Below are 20,730 nucleotides of genomic sequence, written 5' to 3' on the forward strand. Positions count from 1 at the left end.
TCTCCATGAGGACAAAGGCTATTTTAAGGTTAGGGGTTAGGTTTAGGGTTAGAATTAGGGTTAGGGTTAGAATTAGGGTTAGGTTTAGGGTTTGGGTTAGGGTTACAGGTAAGGGTTAGGGAAAATAGGATTTTGAATGGAAATAAATTGTAGGTACCCACGGGGACAGAATAACATAACGTCTGTGTGTGTGTACTCACGTTGTGCAGTGCATCCTGGCGTTGTGGCAGGGATGACAGCTGAGACTCAGAGTGGTACAGGGTCATCCCCTTTCTCAGGACACGCAGGTCCCCTGGGTTACACTGCTGCTGGGGACAGAGAGGAGAGAGACGTCATCACACACTGACCAATCCCCATAGGCCTACACACTGTTTTACCCATACACACGGCTGGGCCACAGAAATAAACATATTTAGGTTCTCTAGACCACTGTTCCCTGAGGGAGGGTACCCATCTTTCTGGAGGCGGGTAGCATCGCCAGTGTTCCTTATGACATTTCCCCATGTCACGCAATTGTGCGCGCCGTACGCTGCCAGCGCGTGCAAACACGTGATGGCTGGGAGAGCCAGAGCTATAAATAACCCAGTGAGCTGTGTGTGTGTGTGTGTGTCACGTCTGGCGCTCCTGGGTGTCAGGAGACGGAATGCAGAACACAGCCTTCTCCCACAATGACATGCGCTCCAGAGATACAATTAGCATTCCATCACTGCACCTCTGGCTCATGCTCCTTCACATTCCTCACATCCCATCACGCCTCCAGTATTCCCCCTTGCTCCTCTCACCTTTTACCATCACAACTTTATCCCTCCCTTGCCTCCCAATGAAAACTGAGATCTTCCGTCGCTGCTTCCAGCCTCCGCCAAGAATCCCACGTCTTTCCCCGGCTTAAACTCCTTGGCATTATGCTTTATTTAATAAAACATACATCCAAACTTCCACTTCCGCTTCTTATACTGCTGATAGAGACAAACAGAAATATACACTATTGGTCTGTAAGACAGGCTGGCATCTCCTCATGGCAACAGCCCTGTTCCCCATCCATCAGCTCTACTCAACTGGTAGAGCACGGCGCTTGTAACGCCAAGGTAGTGGGTTCGATCCCCGGGACCACCCATACACAAAAATTTATGCACGCATGACTGTAAGTCGCTTTGGATAAAAGCGTCTGCTAAATGGCATATTATTATAATATTATAGGTGACAGGAAGGAACCCTGGCCCGGCGTCACACATCACTTCCTGTCTGAGTTATCATGAGGGGCCATGGTGAAACAGGCGGCCATGACACTAGGACAGGATGCGGTCCCCTCCTCTTCTCCTGTCCACTCTTAAGACTGTTGAACTATTGTACTACTGAGCCAGAGTAACACCACACTAGTCTTTCTAAAGCGGTACACGTATGTCAGTGGACAAGGGGACCGTAATAATAACACACTTCAATACTCAAGTAGACAGATGTCACTTCAAAAAATTATTCCAAGTACCTTTGAAGTAGTTTTCAAGGCATAGTTTTTGTGAATATGCTAAATAGGGGTGTGTGCGAACTTCTTTCCATAGTGTCCAGGTCTTTCCATTGTTGCGTCTAGCCCACTACCTACTCATTCTTTACAAAGTGTCAAGTGTAAACAATACAGCCCCATTAAGAGGGTCAACATTCCATTGGTAATCTCCTATTGTTTCCTTTACAATCAACTCAGTTTCACTGCTTCACATTCACAACACTGGGACATGGGAAATAGCTCTACAAAACAGGAGAAGTAGGAAATATCTCCACAGAACAGAAGTAGGAAATATCTCCACAGAACAGAAGTAGGAAATATCTCCACAGAACAGAAGTAGGAAATATCTCCACAGAACAGAAGTAGGAAATATCTCCACAGAACAGAAGTAGGAAATATCTCCACAGAACAGAAGTAGGAAATATCTCCACAGAACAGAAGTAGGAAATATCTCCACAGAACAGAAGTAGGAAAGTATTAGTATTGTGACATGTTAACTATACTACATAACTCTGGAGTATTGAGTAAATACAGCAAATACCTTATAATCAGATGTAGAAATCTACCTCACTTTCTTTCCACATACCTAAAGTAAGTTACTTTCTCCATTAGTCTATAACAATGTAAGTTACTTTCTCCATTAGTCTATAACAATGTAAGTTACTTTCTCAATTAGTCTTTAACAATGTAAGTTACTTTCTCCATTAGTCTATAACAATGTAAGTTACTTTCTCCATTAGTCTTTAACAATGTAAGTTACTTTCTCCATTAGTCTTTAACAATGTAAGTTACTTTCTCCATTAGTCTATAACAATGTAAGTTACTTTCTCAATTAGTCTTTAACAATGTAAGTTACTTTCTCCATTAGTCTATAACAATGTAAGTTACTTTCTCCATTAGTCTATAACAATATAAGTTACTTTTTCCACAGAAAGCAAAAATTCCTCGACATCAACAATAACAGATCAACAAGAGAACATTCATAAAACGTTCAGGACGTGTTCATTTTCTTGGTTACATACACCAGTTGTCGGCCATGCATTAATGATGTCTGGTTCTTGTACCTGCGCTCGCTGTGTCACCCCCATAGAGAGCTCAATTATTCACCAACCAGACATCCCTACAGGTCGGGACAAGTGTTCTGCTGTGTTGTTCATGCTTCACAACACACTGTAGCATAGCACTCACCTCCCAGGCCTCGGTACAATACAACACACTGTAGCATAGCACTCACCTCCCAGGCCTCGGTACAATACGTACTGCACACCCACAGAACTGTGCACTAAGCCACCAAGGGCGTAGTATGATTAGCTTGCATGCTAAAGCGCCTGATAGTGATTTGGCTGGACATGATGCCAATATAAGCTGACAGGTGTGAAAGTCGCATCATCATCAGAGAGAGAGAGAGAGAGGAATAGCAATTAAAGACCACCATCGAGTTGGAGTTAGAGATGGAGAGGTACCTTGTTTCTCTGTATCTGTGATAAGCTACATCTGCTACAGGGCTGAATGTGGGGAACAAGAGATGTTATGAGAGGGTGGCTGACCAGTTGTTTTGTCTGACACTAAGGAAAAACCAAATTAAACTGACGCAGAACAAGCTTTTAACACGCAACACTTGGCAACATCTTTTCAGCAACCAACCACCATGTCTCGCCATGTAGGAGGATGTTAGACAGGTGCTTTAACTGTGATGATCACAAAGCAGAGATATACGTTATTATCTTACCAAAACGTTTCTAAAGGAAAGTTAATATTAGTTGTCCTTATGTAAAAGGTACTTATTAATTGCTCTTAATTGCCCTGATGATAAAAGTTTGGTGTCAGTAGTTTCAGCCCACACACTTTGCCTATATAGTCATCTGAAGGGAGATCATTGGGAAAATAAGTGACAAAAAAAAACAAATTAAAATCTATTCAATCACTTTTATGTCTTCAAAGCCGATACTTGAGTTGGTTTATGGTACGGTGCTTGAAGTGAACTGAGCCGATACCTGAGTTGGTTTATGGTACGGTGCTTGAAGTGAACTGAGCCAATACCTGAGTTGGTTTATGGTACGGTGCTTGAAGTGAACTGAGCCAATACCTGAGTTGGTTTATGGTACGGTGCTTGAAGGTGCTTGCCCTGAGGTGAACTGAGCTGATACCTGAGTTGGTTTATGGTACGGTGCTTGAAGTGAACTGAGCCGATACCTGAGTTGGTTTATGGTACGGTGCTTGAAGTGAACTGAGCCGATACCTGAGTTGGTTTATGTTACAGTGCTTGAAGGTGCTTGCCCTGAAGTGAACTGAGCTGATACCTGAGTTGGTTTATGGTACGGTGCTAGAAGGTGCTTGCCCTGAGGTGAACTGAGCTTCACATAATAGCATAACATACAGCACAATGTTGTGGCAAAGGATAAAAAAGACCAAACATATTTCATGTTATAACATATGGCTGATGATTTTGCTGAGATAGGTATTAGGATTGATTACGTATGGGTTTAAAAGTGCATATACAGTGCATTCGGAAAGTATTCAGACTAGGGCTGTTGTGGTGACTGTATTACCGCCACACCGGTGGTCACGAGTCATGAAGGCAGTCAAATTCCACGTGACCGTTTACTCACTGTAATTAGACTTCTCCAAGCTCTGATGCTGCTGATGGTCATTAGTAGCCTACCAAACTTGCTAACTGCCTGGTACTCAGCACTCTATTGTCCCTCTAATCACTCTGACGTCAATGCAAATGTCTTCGAAAATCTAATCAAACACTGCACGAGAGCCCATGAGCACACGTTGCTCAACATTTCAATAGGCTATGCAATTGCGCGAGAAAACAGAGTGATGGCCTCTACTAAAAAGAGGAGGATCAGCTTTCTATAGGCTAGGCCTTACTATATTTATTTCTCAACTTTCAAAATATTAAGCACATACAACAGGAGTATAGCCTACCTGGCTGGCATGAAAATAAACCACGGGGAAAAGCGTCCTCCATTCGCTATTTAAGCGCATAGATGACATGTATTCTTTCCCGCTGCCCCTGTTTCGATACAGGTGCATGATAATGGTCCATTCTAAATCAAAACAAATTTCACACATATATTATTTAGTATATGTAAAGACAAGATTAAATCAAGAATAGTCTGATGGGGTGACAATATTAGCCTATCACTTGTGAATTATATATTATCACTTGTGAATGATGCCCAGCTTAAGGCAAGAAACAATGCCTTTTTTTTTGCGACTTTTTCTAATCGTAGTCGCACACCTCATGTAGCCTAGCCCATAGGCCTATATGTTTTAATAAGGTTTGTTTCACAACTAAAGTGGCCAAATAACTTCTTAAAATTAAGCACATTAATCTGCTTTACAAAGGGTGTAGATCCTACCAGGCATACATAAGCAGCGCGTGAGTTTCTAGTTTGGGGAAGATCATTTTCACCATATAAATGCACCTTTATAATAAAAGCATTACGTGCATAATTGCATTTGCGGTCACTTTTGATAATGGTGTTTTCCGCTAATGGAACATTCGCACTTATAGCCTACTACCATGTGAGCATTGCTGCGCTTATAATGTGAGGAAATAGCCTAATAGTTAATCAACATTTTAAGCTAAACGTTCTGATCTGATTTTTTTTATGCTAGTGGTTTTATTAATTTGGGATCTATCGCATCCCACAACTGTCCCAGACTATGTTTGGAATATTTATTTCTCGCACAGAATAGAATAGCTCAACTTTTGTACTATGGGGGATAGTAGATTGACATAGGCTAGTGCTTTTGCTGTTCGTTAGGCTTACTCATCTTGTTGGCTGACGAAAACTAAATGTGGACAGTTCTTCCAATATCTTCAATATGCACCTCGGAATTGGACAAGGACGCGCGCAGTTGCGTCCCAGATATGTCTGTCTTCACTTGTAGCCTGTGAGAAAGACCTGCTCATGTGATGGAGTGCGCAGCACTCAGGGAGAAGGGCACAACGGCCACTGGCTGCAAAAGGCATGGATTTCTTTAGGGTGCATTACGGCCACATAAAGGGAATGCCGCCGGGATATTCGAGGCATTATCAAGTGCTTGTCAAATTGTGAATGAGTGACTGATGTAGTGTGTACATGCCTTTCAAGCGACTTTTTTCAAATCATCATTAGTCAGATCATGCAGCCTTACAATGTATTAAAAATCAAAACATACAGCCCAACATTTGTAGAACATTAATAACTCTAAATTAAGCATATACAGTTGAAGTCGGAAGTTTACATACACCTTAGCCTAATACATTTAAACTCCGTTTTTCACAATTCCAGACATTTCATCCTAGTAAAAATTCCCTGTCTTAGGTCAGTTAGGATCACCACTTTATTTTAAGAATGTGAAATGTCAGAAAAATAGTAGAGAGAATGATTTATTTCAGCTTTTATATCTTTCATCACATTCCCAGTGGTTCAGAAGTTTACATACACTCAATTAGTATTTGGTAGCATTGCCTTTAAATTGTTTAACTTGGGTCAAATGTTTCGGGTAGCCTTCCACAAGCTTCCCACAATAAGTTGGGTGAATTTTGGCCCATTCCTACTGACAGAGCTGGTGTAACTGAGTCATGTTTGTAGGCCTCATTGCTTGCAAACGCTTTTTCAGTTCTGCACAAATTTTATATAGAATTGAGGTCAGGGCGTTGTGATGGCCACTCCAATACCTTGACTTTGTTGTCCTTAAGCCATTTTGCCACAACTTTGGAGGTATACTTGGGGTCATTGTCCATTTGGAAGACCCATTTGAGACCAAGCTTTAACTTCCTGACTGATGTCTTGAGATGTTGCTTCAATATATCCACATTATTTTCCTTCCTCATGATGCCATCTATTTTGTGAAGTGCACCAGTTCCTCCTGCAGCAAAGCACCCCCACAGCATGATGCTGCCACCCCGTGCTTCATGGTTGGGATGGTGTTCTTCGGCTTGCAAGCGTTCCCCTTTTTCCTCCAAACATAATGATGGTCAAAATGGCCAAACAGTTTGATTTTTGTTTCATCAGACCAGAGGACATTTCTCCAAAAAGTACGATCTTTGTCCCCATGTGCAGTTGCAAACCGTACTCTGGCTTTTTTATGGCCGTTTTGGAGCAGTGGCTTCTTCCTTGCTGAGCGGCCTTTCAGGTTATGTCGATATCGGACTCGTTTTACTGTGGATATAGATACTTTGCTGTTGTTCTGGGATTGATTTGCACTTTTCGCACCAAAGTACGTTCATCTCTAGGAGACAGAACGCATCTCCTTCCTGAGCGGTGTGACGGCTGCGTGGTCCCATGGTGTTTATACTTGCGTACTATTGTTTGTACAGATGAACGTGGTACCTTCAGGCATTTGGAAATTGATCCCAATGTTGAACCAGACCTGTGGAGGTCTACCATTTATTTCTGAGGTTTTGGCTGATTTATTTTGATTTTCCCATGATGTCAAGCAAAGAGGCACTGAGTTTGAAGGTAGGCCTTGAAATACATCCACAGGTACACCTCCAATTGATTCAAATGATGTAAATTAACCTATCAGAAGCTTCTAAAGCCATGACATCATTTTCTGGAATTTTCCAAGCTGTTTAAAGGCAAAGTCAACTTAGTGTATGTAAACTTCTGACCCACTGGAATTGTGATACAATGAATTATAAGTGACATAATCGGTCTGTAAACAATTTTTGGAAAAATTACTTGTGTCATGCACAAAGTAGATGTCCTAACCGACTTGCCAAAACTATAGTTTGTTAACAAGAAATGTGTGGAGTGGTTGAAAAACGAGTTTTAATGACTCCAACCTAAGTGTATGTAAACTTCCGACTTCAACTGTAGGAATACCTATTTCTTTGTTACCCGCTCAACACAGAATAGCCGCATGTGCGCACTCCCTCAGATCGTTTGGAGAAAATATCCTTTCTATTTTATTCAGCTTTGTTCAAATGTATTCTTCATACTATAAAATAATGCCACGGAATTCTAAGCAAATCTTGTCTGCTAAATGAACTAGTGTAGCCCAACAACCATTTGGCATAGCCAGATCAGGACCTAACATAAGTACAACTCAGAGTATGCTATTCTGTTCTTCTGAAATAAGATCACATTTTCTTCATATCATGCTTCTTTAGACCTGTCTAAAATAAATAATGGATTTATTGTGAAGGTGTAGGCTATATTACATGGATTGATTAGACTTTTTAAAATGTAGATGTTCCAAAGGTCTGCATCAGTGGGTTATAGGCTGTGTGGAAGCCAGGAGATGCTAAATGTGTTTATGTTAATTAACGGTCAATTACCGTGAGACCGACAATTATTTGCTTGACAATCACCGGCTGCCGAAATGTTGTGACCACCACAGCCCTAATTCAGGCCCCTTGACTTTTTACACATTTTGTTACGTTACAGCCTTATTCTAAAATGGATGAAATTTGGGTTTTTCCTACACACAATACCTCATAATTACGAAGCAAAGACAGGTTTGTACACATTTTTGCAAATTTGTAAGAAATACAAAAATGGAAAGATCACATTTACATAAGTATCACATTTACATAAGTATTCAGACCCTTTACTCAGTACTTTGTTGAAGCACCTTTGGCAGCGATTACAGCCTCTAGTCTTCTTGGGTATGACGCTACAAGCTTGGCACACCTGTATTTGGGGAGTTTCTCACATTCTTCTCTGCAGATCCTGTCAAGCTCTGTCAGGTTGGATGGGGAGTGTCGCTGCACAGCTATTTTCAGGTCTCTCCAGAGATGTTCGATCAGGTTCAAGTCCGGGCTCTGGCTGGGCCACTCAAGGACATTCAGAGACATGCCCCGAAACCACTCCTGCGTTGTCTTGGCTGTATGCTTAGGGTTGTTGTCCTGTTGGAAGGTGAACCTTCACCCAAGTCTGAGGTCCTGAACGCTCTGGAGCAGGTTTTCATCAAGTATCTCTCTGTACTTTGCTCCATTCATCTTTCCCTCGATCCTGACTAGTCTCCCAGTCCCTGCCGCTGAAAAACATCCCCACAGCATGATACTGCCACCACCATGCTTCACCGCAGGGATGGTGCCAGGTTTCCTCCAGACGTGACGCTTGGCAATCAGGCCAAAGAGTTCAATCTTGGTTTCATCAGACCAGAGAATCTTGTTTCTCATGGTCTGACAGTCCTTTAAGTGCCTTTTGGCAAACTCCAAGCGGGCTGTCATGTGCCTTTTACTGAGGAGTGGCTTCCATCTGGCCACTCTACCATAAAGGCCTGATTGGTGGAGTGATACAGAGATGGGTGTCCTTCTGGAAGGTTCTCCCATCTCCACAGAGGAACTCTGGAGCTCTGTCAGAGTGACCATCGGGTTCTTGGTCACCTCCCTGACCAAGGCCCTTCTCCTCCGATTGCTCAGTTTGGCCGGGCAGCCAGCTCTAGGAAGAGTCTTGGTGGTTCCAACTTCTTCTATTTAAGAATGATGGAGGCCACTGTGTTTGCAAAAATGTTTGGGTACCCTTCCCCAGATCTGTGCCTCGTGACAATCCTGTCTCTGATCTCTACGGACAATTCCTTCGACCTCATGGCTTGGTTTTTGCTCTGACATGCACTGTCATATAAACGTATATAAACAGGTGTGTTATATAAACAGGTGTGTACCTTTCCAAATCATGTCCAATCAATTGAATTTACCACAGGTAGACTCCAATCAAGATGTAGAGACATCTAAAGGATGATCAATGGAAACAGGATGCACCTGAGCTCAATTTCGAGTCTTGTGTGTTTGTGTGTGTGTGTGTGTGTCTTTCCATGTCGTCTCGATATAGGGAAGCTGATGCAACTGACATGTTGATGTGAGGCGACATTTAGACTGGTTCCTCCCCCTCTCTCCCCATCCCCCAAAACCAGGTGAACTCCTGGTGAACTGGAAGAGCCTCCCTCTCCCCCTCCCACCCTCCTCCCCTCTCCCCTCCTGATCCCCCTCCCACCCTCCACCTCCCCTCTCCCCTCCTGATCCCCCTCCCACCCTCCACCTCCCCTCTCCCCTCCTGATCCCTCTCTCCCTCTCCCCCTCCTCCCCTCCCCTCTCCCCTCCTGATCCCTCTCCCACCCTCCTCCCCTCGATTGGGGTTTGGGGGCGACATCACACCAGGGCTCTGTACTGTGTGTGTGTGTGTGTGTGTGTGTGTGTGTGTGTGTATGTGTGTGTGTGTGTGTGTGTGCGTGTGTGTGTGTGTGTGTGTGGGTGTGTGTGTGCGTGTGTGTGTGTGTGTGTCCTCACCTGCGTTAAAAGCTTGTTGTTGTCGTCTTCCAATATCCTCATTTTCGTCTCCAGCTGTCTGATGTAGTTAGTGGAGGAGTCTAAACGAGGAAGAAGAGGAGGAGATTAGCTCCAGTTGCCTGCTGGTAGTTTTCCTATAGCCCAGCTAAAATAAAGTATTTTTCAAAACAAATCACAGTTGAATAATTTAATTCTGTTCCTCATCCTGTGTTACATCTACGTTGATACAGAACACCTGTCTAAATGATGTTGCTACTTTACTTGAATCAGCTTAGGTTCATTTTAGGGACAGCAACAGTGAGCAGAATCTAGGTGAGTGTGTGTGTGTGTGTGTGTGTGTGTATGATGTTGTTCACTGTGGGCATTCCAATATGTATTCTACAATGCCTCACACAAATGTACAGAAAACAGATGAAAGTGGACGTATCTGAGGCTAAAATGCTCTGTCAACGTCTCAGAATCAGTCAGGCAAGTCACACCAGGTGCTCATGCTCCAGTTACATTCTGTTATTATACATGCAGGGGGAACGAGGATACAGCACAACTACTGTTAAGAGAGAGCTACCAAAGCAATCTCTCTTTCTGGCATTGGCACGCGCACACACGCACACGCACGCGCGCGCACACACACACACACGATTGAGTCACTACTATGTACGTCAGTAGGCTCCATTAGGGTACATGCTGGGATCCGTCATCTAATCTCACTCATTAGGCTAGCTGCTCCAACCAGCTCCCATCACACAGCCAGCCGTTCCAACCCCCACTACCAACAACCAGCTCCCATCACACAGCCAGCCGTTCCAACCCCCACTACCAACAACCAGCTCCCATCACACAGCCAGCCGTTCCAACCCCCACTACCAACAACCAGCTCCCATCACACAGCCAGCCGTTCCAACCCCCACTACCAACAACCAGCTCCCATCACACAGCCAGCCGTTCCAACCCCCACTACCAACAACCAGCTCCCATCACACGGCCAGCCGTTCCAACCCCCACTACCAACAACCAGCTCCCATCACACAGCCAGCCGTTCCAACCCCCACTACCAACAACCAGCTCCCATCACACGGCCAGCCGTTCCAACCCCCACTACCAAGTCCAACCAGCTCCCATCACACAGCCAGCCGTTCCAACCCCCACTACCAACAACCAGCTCCCATCACACAGCCAGCCGTTCCAACCCCCACTACCAACAACCAGCTCCCATCACACAGCCAGCCGTTCCAACCCCCACTACCAACAACCAGCTCCCATCACACAGCCAGCCGTTCCAACCCCCACTACCAACAACCAGCTCCCATCACACAGCCAGCCGTTCCAACCCCCACTACCAACAACCAGCTCCCATCACACAGCCAGCCGTTCCAACCCCCACTACCAACAACCAGCTCCCATCACACAGCCACCCGTTCCAACCCCCACTACCAACAACCAGCTCCCATCACACAGCCAGCCGTTCCAACCCCCACTACCAACAACCAGCTCCCATCACACAGCCAGCCGTTCCAACCCCCACTACCAACAACCAGCTCCCATCACACGGCCAGCCGTTCCAACCCCCACTACCAACAACCAGCTCCCATCACACAGCCAGCCGTTCCAACCCCCACTACCAACAACCAGCTCCCATCACACGGCCAGCCGTTCCAACCCCCACTACCAAGTCCAACCAGCTCCCATCACACAGCCAGCCGTTCCAACCCCCACTACCAACAACCAGCTCCCATCACACAGCCAGCCGTTCCAACCCCCACTACCAACAACCAGCTCCCATCACACAGCCAGCCGTTCCAACCCCCACTACCAACAACCAGCTCCCATCACACAGCCAGCCGTTCCAACCCCCACTACCAACAACCAGCTCCCATCACACAGCCAGCCGTTCCAACCCCCACTACCAACAACCAGCTCCCATCACACAGCCAGCCGTTCCAACCCCCACTACCAACAACCAGCTCCCATCACACAGCCAGCCGTTCCAACCCCCACTACCAACAACCAGCTCCCATCACACAGCCAGCCGTTCCAACCCCCACTACCAACAACCAGCTCCCATCACACAGCCAGCCGTTCCAACCCCCACTACCAACAACCAGCTCCCATCACACAGCCAGCCGTTCCAACCCCCACTACCAACAACCAGCTCCCATCACACAGCCAGCCGTTCCAACCCCCACTACCAACAACCAGCTCCCATCACACAGCCAGCCGTTCCAACCCCCACTACCAACAACCAGCTCCCATCACACAGCCAGCCGTTCCAACCCCCACTACCAACAACCAGCTCCCATCACACAGCCAGCCGTTCCAACCCCCACTACCAACAACCAGCTCCCATCACACAGCCAGCCGTTCCAACCCCCACTACCAACAACCAGCTCCCATCACACAGCCAGCCGTTCCAACCCCCACTACCAACAACCAGCTCCCATCACACGGCCAGCCGTTCCAACCCCCACTACCAACAACCAGCTCCCATCACACGGCCAGCCGTTCCAACCCCCACTACCAACAACCAGCTCCCATCACACAGCCAGCCGTTCCAACCCCCACTACCAACAACCAGCTCCCATCACACGGCCAGCCGTTCCAACCCCCACTACCAACAACCAGCTCCCATCACACAGCCAGCCGTTCCAACCCCCACTACCAACAACCAGCTCCCATCACACGGCCAGCCGTTCCAACCCCCACTACCAACAACCAGCTCCCATCACACAGCCAGCCGTTCCAACCCCCACTACCAAGTCCAACCAGCTCCCATCACACAGCCAGCCGTTCCAACCCCCACTACCAACAACCAGCTCCCATCACACAGCCAGCCGTTCCAACCCCCACTACCAAGTCCAACCAGCTCCCATCACACAGCCACCCGTTCCAACCCCCACTACCAAGTCCAACCAGCTCCCATCACACAGCCACCCGTTCCAACCCCCACTACCAAGTCCAACCAGCTCCCATCACACAGCCACCCGTTCCAACCCCCACTACCAAGTCCAACCAGCTCCCATCACACAGCCAGCCGTTCCAACCCCCACTACCAAGTCCAACCAGCTCCCATCACACAGCCAGCCGTTCCAACCCCCACTACCAAGTCCAACCAGCTCCCATCACACAGCCACCCGTTCCAACCCCCACTACCAAGTGGTGTTATTCTGCAGAATAATCATTAGAGTAGAAGTAGGCCCTACAACAGCGCTGGGCCAGAACAACGATATTGCTCTCTCTGTACCTACCTATCCCTTGAAGGAGGGGTTGGTTTAAGGTCACGCTAGCATCTTAAGAGTTGGTAGACATTTCCTATAGATCAGTAATGAATGAGTGTGTACAGCTTCTTTACTTTTCATTAGTAGTAGTCTAACTACTGTAATGTCAAGGCAGGGTTAGCTAACGGTTTTCATTAGTAGTAGTCTAACTACTGTAATGTCAAGGCAGGGTTAGCTAACGGTTTTCATTAGTAGTAGTCTAACTACTGTAATGTCAAGGCAGGGTTAGCTAACGGTTTAGCTCCTTGGCCTTTCAGGCTTGGTACAGAGTTGTTGGTGTTGGTTGGTGTGATGGATAAAGTGGCAGCGAGCTAGCAGAGCTTCCGTCTTGTAATGTCCAGCTGGTTTAATCCTCTTTATGTCCCTTGTGACCTGGCCTCTAATCTGGCCTAATCTGCTCTGTTCTGTTCTGCTCTGTTCTGCTCTGTTCTGTTCGGCTCTGCTCTGTTCTGTTTTGTTCTGCTCTGCAGCACTGCAAATGGCTTTGGATAGAAGTGTCTGCTAAATGACCATATTATGAGCTAACCAAGGCCACAGAGGTCTGTATTCACAGACAATAGAAACGATCAGACCAGAGAAATGGTACTGAGGCCTTCTAAGCCTAGGAAGATCCCAGGCAAAGAAGCAGCCAACTGAACTCACTGCTAAGAGAAAGAGCAAATCCCAAAGCTAGAGGATTCTGAAGATTCTGAGGACATCACACCATCTCTCTCTCTCTCTCTCTCTCTCTCTCTCTCTCTCTCTCTCTCTCTCTGTCAGTCATTAGGACCTTTGGTGTGGAGGGGCTAAAGCCAACTGGGATCACATTGCATGTCATAGTCATAGAGATGACTTCAGCATCAGAACATAGCAGGCCAAAGGCAGAGAGAACACTTATAACATCATAACATACCCTAGAAAGTAGAACACAAATAAGGTCGCTGGTTCTAATCCCCGAGCCGACTAGGTGAAAAATCTGTCGATGTGCCCTTAAGCAAGGCACTTAACCCAAATTGCTCCTGTACGTCGCTCTGGATAAGAGCGTCTGCTAAATGACTAAAATGTAAAAATGTATAGGCCTAGTCAGACAGTGGTGACACACACACACACACACACACACACACACACACAGTGCATCACAGAGGGATGGCATAGCAAAAGCCCAAATAAAGAATTACCCAAATACGCCTGCCTGGCCCTTCAACTCTATAACTACTACCTTTATTCAAAACTAGCATCTAGAAGGTCTCAGGTTATTACTAATGCAAAAAGCTTTGTAAGTCTTGAATGCCATTTTTACCCCTATGTGCGTTTGTGCAGTGAAGTGAGCTAAGGTCTCACTGTGTGTGTATGTGTGTGTGCAGGCAGCGTGACACAGACAGAGGCGTTCGTGAGTCTGTTTTTTTCTCGTGTGTCGCTTCCCATCGCATCACAACACCATGACCCACTTCTGCGGCTTCTCCCTCACACCATCTCTCCCTCCATCTCTCCCTCCTGCCTCCTTTCCTATCTCCCTTCTCCGACTCCCTTTCCTCTTTCTAACCATCTCCCCCTCCATCTTTCCCGCTAGTCTCTCCCTCTCTCCAACATCTCCCCCTCCATCTTTCCCCCTCTCCCTCTCTCCAACATCTCCCCCTCCATCTTTCCCCCTAATCTCTCCCTCTCTCCAACATCTCCCCCTCCATCTTTCCCCCTAGTCTCTCCCTCTCTCCAACATCACCCCCTCCATCTTTCCACCTAGTCTCTCCCTCTCTCCAACATCACCCCCTCCATCTTTCCACCTAGTCTCTCCCTCTCTCCAACATCTCCCCCTCCATCTTTCCCCCTAGTCTCTCCCTCTCTCCAACATCCCCCCCTCCATCTTTCCCCCTCGCCTCACCCTCTCTCCAACATCTCCCCCTCCATCTTTCCCCCTCTCTACAACATCTCCCCCTCCATCTTTCCCCCTAGTCTCTCCAACATCTCCCCCTCCATCTTTCCCCCTAGTCTCTCCCTCTGTCCAACATCTCCCCCTCCATCTTTCCCCCTAGTCTCTCCTTCTCTCCAACATCTCCCCCTCCATCTTTCCCCCTCGTCTCTCCCTCTCTCCAACATCTCCCCCTCCATCTTTCCCCCTCGTGTCTCCCTCTCTCCAACATCTCCCCCTCCATCTTTCCCCCTCGTCTCTCCAACATCTCCCCCTCCATCTTTCCCCCTAGTTTCTCCCTCTCTCCAACATCTCCCCCTCCATCTTTCCCCCTTGTCTCTCCCTCTCTCCAACATCTCCCCCTCCATCTTTCCACCTAGTCTCTCCCTCTCTCCAACATCTCCCCCTCCATCTTTCCCCCTTGTCTCTCCCTCTCTCCAACATCTCCCCCTCCATCTTTCCCCCTTATCTCTCCCTCTATTCCTCCTTCAGGAGTAGAGGGGGCTGGGGCTAGACTAGGGGGTTCTGGACAGGCTCTTCAGGAGTAGAGGGGGCTGGGGCTAGACTAGGGGGTTCTGGACAGGCTCTTCAGGAGTAGAGGGGGCTGGGGCTAGACTAGGGGGTTCTGGACAGGCTCTTCAGGAGTAGAGGGGGCTGGGGCTAGACTAGGGGGTTCAGGACAGGCTCTTCAGGAGTAGAGGGGGCTGGGGCTAGACTAGGGGGTTCTGGACAGGCTCTTCAGGAGTAGAGGGGGCTGGGGCTAGACTAGGGGGTTCTGGACAGGCTCTTCAGGAGTAGAGGGGGCTGGGGCTAGACTAGGGGGTTCAGGACAGGCTCTTCAGGAGTAGAGGGGGCTGGGGCTAGACTAGGGGGTTCAGGACAGGCTCTTCAGGAGTAGAGGGGGCTGGGGCTAGACTAGGGGGTTCAGGACAGGCTCTTCAGGAGTAGAGGGGGCTGGGGCTAGACTAGGCCTAACCGTCTTCTGGTAGACTTGAAGGCTTTCTCCAAAACCTTCTCAATTAAATGTTAACTAGCTACAAGGTATGCCTACTTGGCAGAATGATATCATGATTATTTGAATCAATAAGACTTTGAAAGCGAAAAACCTGAAAAAACTGGAACAATCTGAAACCTGTGAATTTATGACTCAGTTGACAGCCTCATTTACCTGTTTCAATAGTAGGACTACTATTAGCTTACTGCACAGTACAGCTTGGGTTGGCCTGACTGTGAAAGACCAATATGGGATTTATCATTTTAGGTCATTCACAGTGTATGTCACTGTTTCTCATATAATTCTTCACACAGGGCGCCTTTCCTTCGCCGGGCGGGCCTTTTGGGAAATTCTTAGCAAAATGTAATTATACCCACTTCTCCAGGCTGGGCCTGGACCTGGTGTCTCAGGAGGGAAGGAGTTCCTTTATGTGTAAAACGAAGACCTCCGCACTGTTTAACAGCCTGCAGGGCAGAGAGAGAGAGCTAAGCTTTATGCCTTATGTTTATCCAGCTTTCATCTTATTCATCCTATATTATTCACAGCTGCAATGGAGGTGTTTCAACCCACTGAGCGAGGAGTGGAGTGGATGTTCATTGGTGAGAGGGGTGTGGAGAGCGCATGCTGAACATGTGTGAGTGAGTGTGTGGACGTCTGAATGTGTGAGCGGGATTCTTTTTTAGCCCATTTGCGACTGTGTGTCTGTGTGTGTGTGTGTGTGTGTGTGTGTGTGTGTGTGTGTGTGTGTGTGCTCAGCACGTGTGTGTGTGTGTGTGTGTGTGTGTGTGTGTGTGTGTGTGTGTGTGTGTGTGTGTGTCTGTGTGTGTTCAAGGTTGGGTCAATCACTGCAAGATGTGGAAGAAAGAGGACAAACTACAGTGAGGGTGTATCCCAAATGGTACCCTATTATGGCACCCAGCCCACAGGGTTCGGATCAAAAGTAGTGCACTATATAGGGAATAGGGGATCCGTTCTGTCAGACAATGAGTTCTTCATTAGAGGGATAGAGAACAACTCTGGTTGGACAAAGGAAAGAAAACACTGGACCGCTTTAGTGAAAGAAGTGCAGTTAAGAAGGTCAAGTCAAGCAAACTCAAGCAAACCGGAAAATAAAAATGCTGTTTCACTGTTGAAAAAACAGTCTGAGAAGAAAGAGAAACCAAGTCTGAGAGAAAATGTCATGGAGAGAGAGAGTAAATATGTGTACTGTTTGAGACAGTATTTTTTTCAGCAGGGGGTGGGCAATGGCGCTGTCTCCAACCAACAGTTTTAGAGGCCCCCCTCTTGGCCGTCTCAATTGTGCTGTTTTAAAGCTAATTTCCTGCAATTCTACACATTTTGCCACAGGGCTAAAGTTTAGAGAAACAATCGACCATCCCCAAAATTATTTTCAAAATGATTGTTATTATTTTTAAGAATATTTTTGGGAGTGGCACTGCTAAATTAATATAGGGGAAACACTGAAGAGAGAGATGGCGAGAGAGGGCACTGTTGACAACCTTTACAATCTTTTGGCATCTCATAGGTGAGCTGCATGGGGGGTTTGGTTCCAGGATATTTCTGAAAGACTGTCTGAACATCATCTGTGCCTGCTGCCTGTCGGCGTAGCAACAACAGTGACATGTTCTGGAACATTCTCATGTCATGTGACAGAGCAGTAGAACGCTCCGGAACGTTCTCAAGAAGCCAAATCTCCCAGCATGCTTTGCTCTGCACGAGGGCTCTGAGAGGACACACAAACACACACACGGCCAGGCTTCATTAACGAGCAGTAGACAGAACCTGGCGATGCCGTCTCATAACTGGCAACCCAGGCAGGTAATTACAGGCTCTGGCCTGCCATCAAAGACATGACTGGCATGGCTGGCTCATCAGCTAGCGACGAGCTAACCCACTCTGACAAGACCTGGCACAGAGAGAGAGCTGAAAGAGAGGACGTACACACACATACACTCAAACACACACTCACTCACAGCGTGATAGGGAGAGAAACTCGCCTCCTCTGGGGAGAGAGTGTGTGTCCTCAGAGTTAGCTAGCTAGACTAATCACTTACTGTAAGTTAAAGTGATCCTAAAGCCATCTTAAACCAAACACTGGGAGAGGGGAACGTGTCTGACACTGTTTAGCTGAGCTCGTATCCTCTGCACATGCCCAGTGGGTCAAAACAACATTATTCCTTCCTGGATTTCAGTGTTTCAATAGCTTGGTCCCAGATCTGTTTGTGCTATCATTCCACTCCTTGCCACTCCATGTCATGCCAATGTTTGGCACATGACAGAGTACAAAGAGTGGAATTTTAGCACAAACAGACTCGTACCCAGGCTAGTGTTTCAACAAACTCTGTCACTTTTACACATTTACCAGGTCAGGCTGTTCTTGTCTTTCCTCTTTGCAGGCTAATCATTGACTGGTCTTACACAGTACTACTAATGACTGGCACTGGGGGACCTTGGACCTACTCCACTATGTACACAGTGGCAGTCACAGATAGAGACGTCAGTGTGCTTGAGTTGTGGTCTACTAGCTAAACTTCTGATGGACCAAAAGCTCAGTGTGTTGTTGACCATGTATCCTACAATCAGTGAGAGGAAAGTGTCCCAGGTGTATAGACCAACAGTCCCCGAGGAGGTGTCTGGTGTCTAATTCCAGACCCTACTGTAGCCTACTATCACCGCTGTCATTCACACCGCTCACTTTGTTTTGGTGGAAACAGACACAGCAAACTAGACCAGCTACTGAACTAGACCAGCTACTGAACTAGACCAGGTACTGAACTAGACCAGGTACTGAACTAGACCAGGTACTGAACTAGACCAGGTACTGAACTAGACTAGGTACTGAACTAGACCAGGTACTGAACTAGACCAGGTACTGAACTAGACCTGGTACTAAACTAGACCAGGTACTAAACTAGACCAGCTACTGAACTAGACCAGGTACTGAACTAGACCAGGTACTAAACTAGACCAGCTACTGAACTAGACCAGGTACTGAACTAGACTAGGTACTGAACTAGACCAGGTACTGAACTAGACCAGGTACTAAACTAGACCAGGTACTGAACTAGACCAGGTACTGAACTAGACCAGGTACTGTACTAGACCAGGTACTGAACTAGACCAGGTACTGTACTAGACCAGGTACTGAACTAGACCAGGTACTGAACTAGACCAGGTACTAAACTAGACCAGGTACTGAACTAGACCAGGTACTGAACTAGACCAGGTACTGAACTAGACCAGGTACTGTACTAGACCAGGTACTGAACTAGACCAGCTACTGAACTAGACCAGGTACTGAACTAGACCAGCTACTGTACTAGACCAGGTACTGAACTAGACCAGCTACTGAACTAGACCAGCTACTGAACTAGACCAGGTACTGAACTAGACTAGGTACTGTAGTCTACATAGTGTAAGCTCAAGGGAGTGAGAGGGAATTCACATTAGAAGAAAAACAACTAAGAAATTGGTGTTGACCTACAGTCCTGTACTGTAGCGACCGTTACACACGTCACCCGTCTCCATAGTTTCAATTGCCTGGCTACCCAGACTCCTTGCTCCGGCCAAGCGCTACGCCACGCCCACGGATATTAGTTTCTTCTCCACAATGAGTCTGGATCTGAGCACCTCCTTGACAATTTCTAGAACGCAAACACATTCTAACCGTTCTGATTGGTCCCAGAAACCGACGGGTTGGGCCAGAGACAGAACACACGTGGGTAAAGCGGCGTTTTGAAAATTCGTCCTTGGCTTTGATATTCTGATTGGTTAGAGATGATCCAATCGCTGCTGACTTTGTTTTGTACAACACAGCTCATTTTGAAGTCACCACAAACGACTTCAATGATGGCAGTCTCAGACTGAAGTACGTAGCGGACACAGAGCAGCGGAAGAATTCAGTCTGAGTCGTCAGGCAATAGTTTCAACCCTGGAAGAGGAATTCAAACTGAGTCGTCAGGCAATAGTTTCAACCCTAGAAGAGGATAATTAGGTCAAACTACAGAAATAAGTCCCCAGCTTTGATATAAAGAGATGAATCCCTGAGGGTTGCCAGTCATGCTCCCCCTGATCTAATCACAAGATAACAGGGGGAGGGCATAACACTGATGATCTGGAAACCATGGTGTTAGATACACACACACACACACACAGAGGTGTGCAGTGTGAGGGTGATGACAGAGACCTGATGAGACATATAGGATGGACGCATCACCTCCCCCCCCCTCCCAGATGTGTGATAACACACACACACACACAGTCAGCCGAGACGTGTGAGACCAACAAGACAAGCAAGTCTATAAATAAAATACCCTCTGTAGGGTGTTCAGACAGACAGAGACAGACAGACGGGTCGATAACCTGACACAAGACACTTTAACAGACACTTAATCACTAGTCAATAGACCTTAACAAGCTACAGTACTAGCCTATACACCAACAACCAACAACTGACCTTTTCATTTACCATGCAATGGCTGTCAGTATAAACAGCTGAGCTGACCAGTCACAACAGATATGTAGATGTAGGAATTTATGGTTCTTCTGTAAATGTTTCGTCACTTGTCAGACCGTGTGTGTGTGTGTGTGTGTGTGTGTGTGTGTGTGTGTGTGTGTGTGTGGGTGTATGTGTGTGTGTGTGTGTATGTGTGTGTGTGTGTGTGTGTGTGTGTGTGTGGGTGTATGTGTGTGTGTGTATGTGTGTGTGTGTGTGTGTATGTGTGTGTGTATGTGTGTGTGTGTGTGTGTATGTGTGTGTGTGTGTGTATGTGTGTGTGTGTATGTGTGTGTGTGTGTGTGTGTGTATGTATGTGTGTGTATGTGTGTGTGTGTATGTGTGTGTGT

General features: G+C 46.9%; 1 long non-coding RNA gene across 1 annotated transcript; it reads right to left on the bottom strand.

Annotated features, from left to right (window-relative positions):
- Positions 1–204: 204 nt before the first annotated feature.
- LOC311121437 lies at positions 205–18,017 on the bottom strand. Its single transcript, XR_014612279.1, has 3 exons — positions 17,940–18,017; positions 9,735–9,814; positions 205–308 (listed from the first exon to the last, which is right to left on the bottom strand). It is a non-coding gene; the product is annotated as an uncharacterized lncRNA (long non-coding RNA).
- Between the last annotated feature and the right edge of the window lie 2,713 nt (positions 18,018–20,730).

This window comes from Coregonus lavaretus, assembly GCF_964263955.1.
Source record: "Coregonus lavaretus genome assembly, contig: HAP1_SCAFFOLD_7072, whole genome shotgun sequence".
Lineage (NCBI taxonomy): Eukaryota > Metazoa > Chordata > Actinopteri > Salmoniformes > Salmonidae > Coregonus > Coregonus lavaretus.